The following is a 6961-nucleotide window of genomic DNA, read 5'->3' on the forward strand; positions in this document are numbered from 1 at the left end:
TAAGTACATGATAATTACTAGAATAACATGTAGGACTTGTAAAACGAGTTTCAAGTCCAAATAATGAGAACTGGTGCTAGAAACCGGTACTGGCTTTGAAAAGCGCGTACCAGAAAGTTGCTCAGAAAATCATAAGAAAAATATGATAAATCTTAGAAAATTATGTAGTTTCAGAATCTAAAGTTTGGGATTAAAATGCTAAACGTAGCAATTAAAGTTAATACAGTGAGTTTAAGTGGGTTTTGGCTATAAATACACTCATTAGTGGGCACAAAACCCTAGAACCTCATTCCTACGTGAACACCTTTGGGGGCTGATCAGTTTACACTATTCTATTGCTGACTTGGTGCTTCTTTGGCTTGTCTTCACCATTTCATCATGAGAAACCACCAAATGATCATCTTTTCTCTTGATTGTTCCTTGTAAACACCTTGTGGTTGTGTTGGGGTTGTGTGAGAGGCTTGGTTTCTGAGTTGGTGGGTTGTTTTGGGGTGCTTTTGGTGCTGACTTTGGAGGTTGGAGTTGTTGAGCCATTGTAATGGCATTTTGAGCTCCAAGGAGCTTTCTTTGTGAAGAAAGGGCCAAGCTTTGTTGGCATTTCCATTTTGTGTTCAAGTCAGAATCTTTGAACCTTGTTGGAGAGCTCCAGGAGCCTTCCTTGTGGCTAAGTTTGAACCTCCATTGGTATACCTTGAACTTTCCTTTGAATTTTCATGAAAATGGCTGGTTTATGTTAGAAAATGAGTTAACTTTAATCTTTCAAGCTTAAGGTTGTTAATCTAAGTCTAAAATGTGGTATTGAACTTCTGTTTTGGGTCAGGACCGGACCTTGGGTCATGGGATGGCAATTTGGCTTCGGATTATGCAGAAAAAATCTGCATAATGCTGTTCTGCCCGCGTGGTAATCGATTACTTTTGATTGGTAATCGGTTACCATGTGTGGTAATCGATTACCTTGCTGGTGGTAATCGATTACCATGTGCAGTAATCGATTACCAGTACTTGGTAATCGATTACCACCTGTGAAAATGACCAGAAACCAGTTTTGTGCAAATGTGTCAGCAACGACCTAGTTTAGTAAAATTGAGATATCTCGAGCTACAGAGCTCTAAATTGAGTGAGGTTTGGACCTATGTGAAGCTAACACTTAGGGTTACAACTCTGTAAAATTTATTAGCCATTAGATCAGTGATTTGATCGCAGTGTCTAGTTTATGTCGCGTTTTGGTTGCTGGAAATTCCGTTTGCAGCAGTCTCCTTGCGTAAATCATAACCGGAGTTATACAACTCCGATTGAGACACAAAGTATATTGTTGGAAATCTCAAGATGTCTAGTTAAACATTGTAAATATTAGAATGTGAATATTAATATAATTGTTGGTCTAAAACAGATTGTGATTCTGCTCTGTTTGGACTTTGAGCTTGTGTGGACTCTTGGCTTGGATAGCTAGCTTAGAGGTAAGCTTTCGTGTCCTCGGTTTAGCCATGTTGTGGTTCCACCATGTCCCATGGGGATATGGTATATGCATGCTGTGTTACATGCTTTTGATGTTTTGGAAATGTTGTTGAGCTATTATATGTTAGTGCCTTGTTGATATGCATGGAGGTGTTCCACCTATACGGTAAGCCTGAGTATGTAGAACATACAAGAGGGTGAGGCTGTGGGTGAGGTGCAAGCGGTGTTCCTTGTACTACATGTAGGGAATAGACGTATTCCTACATTTCTCTGGCCAGTAGATAGTGATTACACACATGCCATAGATATCTGTTGCACTACATAGTTTTGGAACTGATAATGATATAAATGCTTTTAGAACTTATATTGCACATGTAAGTGAGCTTGGGGTGGAAGATCCTTGAGGACCCCTTGTCTTACTGAGATTTCTTGTTTAGAGATCTCACCCCACGTTTGGGGAATGCTTATTTCAGGGTCAGGTAATGTTGAGACCTCAGGCGGCGGGAGGCCGGAGCTGAGTTAGATTGCTGTTATATTATGCTGCCATGATTGGATGCTGGATTTGCATGTTGTTTATGCTTATAGCTTCAGTTATGTTTATGGAGTTTTATGTTGAGACTTGTTGTTTACTATGCTTATTTGGTTAGCATGGGGATTGTCCATGACACATAGTATTGTTATGTCTCGTTTATGTCTTGCGCCTTTTGAAGTTGTAATAATGTATCAGGATATTGTCCGAATTACGAGATGTAATACCGTGATTTAGATACACACTTTATTTATATATTGAGGTATTTCAGTAGATGTCTTATTGCAATTTACATACAGGCGATATTTTATGAAATTGATTAAGTAATCAAGTTGGTAATTGATAATGACGTCATAATTGAAAAGAAAAAGAATATTCCGCAATTTTTAATTAAGCACCGCTTAATACGATGTAATGTTAATATTCCGAGTATACACTGGGTGTTACACAAGGCAAGCCGGTAGGCAACAGGTCCTACTTTACCAAGGATCTGGTATGGCCCAAAATATCGCGGGCTCAGCATCCTCACTCTGAGTGCCCGACCAACACCGGTGACAGGTGAAAGTCTCACAAACACGTGCTCACCCCCACTGAGCTCCAGTAGACGATGCTTGATATCATAGTAGCTCTTCTAACGATTTTGCGTCTGCTTCAACTTTTCACGGATGATCTGGATCTGCAAGGTGGTATCTTAGACAAAGTCCAAGCCAAAAAGCTCCTTGTCCCCAACCTCAGACCAACAAGTAGGAGTCTGACACCTCCTACCATACAGTGCTTCGTAGGGCGCCATGCCCAGGCTAGCATGAAAGCTGTTGTTGTAAGAAAACTCATTCAACGGAAGGTACATATCCCATGCCGAGCCTTGCTCTAACGTGCAAGCTCGCAACATGTCCTCCAAGGTCTGGATGGTCCTCTCAGTCTGTCCATCAGTCTGAGGGTGATAGGCGGTACTCAATCTCAACTGCGTACCAAAAGCCTCCTGCAGCGCCTCCCAGAACCGAGATGTGAACTTCGGGTCTCTATCACTAATGATACTCTCGGGCACCCTGTGAAGCCTCACAATCTCGCGAACATAAACCTTGGCCGACTGCTCTGTAGTGAAGCTCACCTTCACTGGAAGAAAATGGGCATACTTTGTCAGTCTGTCCACAGTGACCCAAATAGAGTCATAACCCGCCTGAGTCTTTGGCAATCCCACCACGAAGTCCATGCAAATACCTTCCCACTTCCACTGTGGTACTTCAAGAGGTTGAAGTTCACCAGACGGTCTCTGATGTTCAATCTTCACCTTTTGGCAAACCAAACACTTGGACACAAAGACAACAACATCTTTCTTCATGCCCGGCCACCAGAAGTTCTTCTTCAGGTCTTGATACATCTTAGTAGCACCAGGGTGGATAGAAAATTGGCCCTTATGGGCCTCTGCCATAACCTCATCGGTCAACGGACCTCGAGGAATCACGATCCTCTGCTGAAACAAAAGGAGCTCATCATCATTCCAAGACACACCGTCTTGGTTCTTCACATAATCCAAACACTCTCTCTGAACTTGTGCTTCTTTGATCTTTTCTAACAGCTCGTTCACGACATCTGCTGCTTCCATCTCGAGAAGTGCACTCCCACACGGAGCGGTCACTGCCAGGTTTCGGAACTTCTCAACCACATCAAAGTTACCAAGTAACAAACTGGATGAGCTACTGGATTTTCGACTTAAAGCATCAGCTACCACATTGGCCTTGCCAGGATGATACCTCAGCTCGAAGTCGTAGTCCTTTATGAACTCCATCCATCTCCTCTGCCTCATGTTCAGCTCTTTCTGGTCGAAGAGATACTTCAAACTCTTGTGGTCACTGAACACCACAAACTTCAAACCAAAAAGATAATGCCTCCAAATCTTGAAAGCAAACACAATAGCAGCCAACTCCAAGTCATGAGTAGGGTAGTTCTCCTCATGAGGTTTCAACTGCCTCGAAGCATAGGCAATCACTTTGCCCAACTGCATCAAAACACAACCTATCCCCTTCTCGGAGGCGTTGGTGTAAAGCTCAATCTCAAGCGCAAGATCAGGAAGGACCAACACAGGTGCAGTAGTCAGTCTCTCCTTCAACTCCTGAAAACAAACCTCACACTCGTGAGTCCATACAAATAGAGTCTCCTTCCGGGTAAGGTGAGTCAATGGAAAAACCATGGTGGAGAATCCCTTGATGAACCTCCGATAGTAACCTGCCAAACCCAGAAAGCTCCTTACTTCCGTAACTGTCTTGGACCTTTCCCAATCCAGTACGGCCTCGATCTTGTTCGGATCCACTGCAACTCCTTCAGCAGAAATAACATGCCCAAGAAACTTCACAGACTTAAGCCAAAACACACACTTGGAAGGCTTCGCATACAACTTCTTCTCCTTCAGTACTTGCAGAACAATTCTCAAATGCTCCACATGCTCCTCCTCCGTCTTGGAGTAAATCAAAATATTGTCAATGAAGCCGATCACAAATTGATCCAGGTACGTGTGGAAAATCTGGTTCATGTAATCCATGAACACAGCAGGTGCATTGGTGAGTCCAAACGGAATCACCAAATACTCAAAATGACCGTATCTCAAACGAAATGTGGTCTTAGCGACATCCTCCGGCTTCACCCGAATCTGATGGTATTCGGACCGGAGATCAATCTTCGAATACACGCAAGCACCCCTGAGCTGATCCAACAGATCATCAATCTGAGGGAGGGGATACTTGTTCTTGATTGTCACCTTGTTAAGCTGCCTGTTGTAAGAACCCGCACCGTTAATTAAGGAATTTAATTAATAAATTATGAGAAAATAGGAAATAATTCCATAATTGACCCTAATAATTATTATGAGGCTTTAATAATTATAGTAAGTGAGTAATAATGCTGAAAGTTGCTTTTCGGAAGAAAAGTGCAGATACTGGTTCTGCTAGTCGTTATAAATGCGTACTAAAAAAGTATCCCGGAAAATTATAATAAGTGCATGATAATTACTAGAATGATATGTAGGACTTGTAAAACGAGTTTCAAGTCCAAATAATGAGAACTGGTGCTAGAAACTGGTACTGGCTTTGAAAAGCGCGTACCGGAAAGGTGCTCAGAAAATTATAAGAAAAATATGATAATTCTTGGAAAAATGTGTAGTTTCAGATTCCAAATTTTGGGATTAAAATGCTAAGCGTAGAAATTAAAGTTAATACTGTGTGTTTAATGTTAAACCACTATAAATAGGCTTGTTGGCCCAAAACCCTAGGTATTTTCTGTTGCAACGTGAATGGTTGGAGTGGCTGGTCAGTTGCTACTGTTCCATTGTCTTCCTCCATCTCTAGTGAGCCAAGTTTTCATCTTTTGCTTGGTTCCTCCTTCCTCTTCCTTGTAAACACTTGTGATCATCATTGTGAGAGGGAAATGGGTGTCTTTTCTGTGTGTCCAGCCTCTGTGTGTTGGTGTGGGGGAGCTGACCTTTGAGAGTTGAGTGGTAGGAGCTTTGTTCTACCATTTTGGGGCTCCAAAGTGTCAACCTTTGTGAAGAAAGGACCCTTCTTGGTGTGCATTTTCGTGCACAGTGTTGACGCAGACTTGGGTGTTGTTGTGTGAACTCCATAGAGCATCTCCATCCTCTATTTTGGCTTGTGGTATGTTCATCACCTTTGATCATGAGTTTTTAAGCTTAAAAATGGAACCTTGATGCATGTAAAGGTTAAAAGATGATAACTTAATGTTGGGGTTGGTCAAACACACCTAGAAATGCATGTTTAGGTGTTTAAAATCGGTAAAAACCCAACCTTGGAAGGATATCTTCACGAAATGCAGTTTCTGCATGTTGTCGTGAAATATCCGGATATGTGCCCGAGAAGTATCCGGATATGGGATTTGGATATCCGGATATTGTATATCCGGATATGTACAGTGAAATATCCGGATATATCATATCCGGATATGGTCCCGAGGAATATCCGAATATTCTGGGATTTCGTAGAACAGTAGCTGTGTTGTGTGTACAGTAGGCTATTGGGGGTTTGTGGACCCTATATTGATGAAGTTGAACTTCTGTAATTAATGAACTAAGTCAAAATCGTAGTGATTAAGGGCTTATGGCTTGCTAAGGAGCCTTAAGACGTAAAACGTAAGGAAAGGCGTTTAAGTTATATGCTTGTGGTGCATTATTATTGATATAGTATTGGTCCATAATAGATTGTGAATCTGCTGTGTTTGGACTTTGAGCTGTGGACTCTTGGTGTAACACCCCGTATATATATATATATATATATATATATATATATATATATATATATATATATATATATATATATATATATATATATATATACGGGGTGTTACATTTATGGTATCAGAGCAATGGTTCGAGGGAAAAGCCTGTATGTATTGCAATTGCTAGGTTGCTTGGTTGTGTCTGTCTTTGTGTTTACTCCGTCGAATTTATTATGATGCTGTATATGTGATCACATTGTGTGGGCCTGATCAACTCATAATTTGTGTAACTTGTGCAGAGTCATGCTGTGCAAAGCGCGTGGTGATGTCTCCGTGTGATTCCATATCTAGTTCCTCGCCATACATTTCACTGCTGCAGGCCAGGAGAGCGCTGCGAGCAGGGGCATTGGGTTATGTCATGTTGGGTGGTTTGGTGAGTGGGACACAGGAGGATATCACTGGCATTCCTGTGGTGGGGTAGTTCCTTGAGGTGTTTCCTGAGGAGATTCCTGAGTTTCCGCCACAGCGGGAGATAGAGTTCTCCATTGACTTGTTGCCCGGTGTGGGGCCGATTTCTTTAGCTCCTTATCGGATGTCGCCACCGGAGTTGGCTGAGCTGAAGAAGAATATTGAGGATCTTTCGACGAAAGATTTCATTAGACAGAGTGTGTCTCCTTGGGGAGCACCGGTCATCTTCGTGAAGAAGAAGGACGGGACAATGCGATTGTGCACCGACTACAGGCAGTTGAAAAGATT

The sequence above is a fragment of the Gastrolobium bilobum genome, unplaced genomic scaffold (genome assembly GCF_033153095.1).
Source record: "Gastrolobium bilobum isolate Gb01-03AN ecotype WA unplaced genomic scaffold, APGP_CSIRO_Gbil_v1 utg23365, whole genome shotgun sequence".
Lineage (NCBI taxonomy): Eukaryota > Viridiplantae > Streptophyta > Magnoliopsida > Fabales > Fabaceae > Gastrolobium > Gastrolobium bilobum.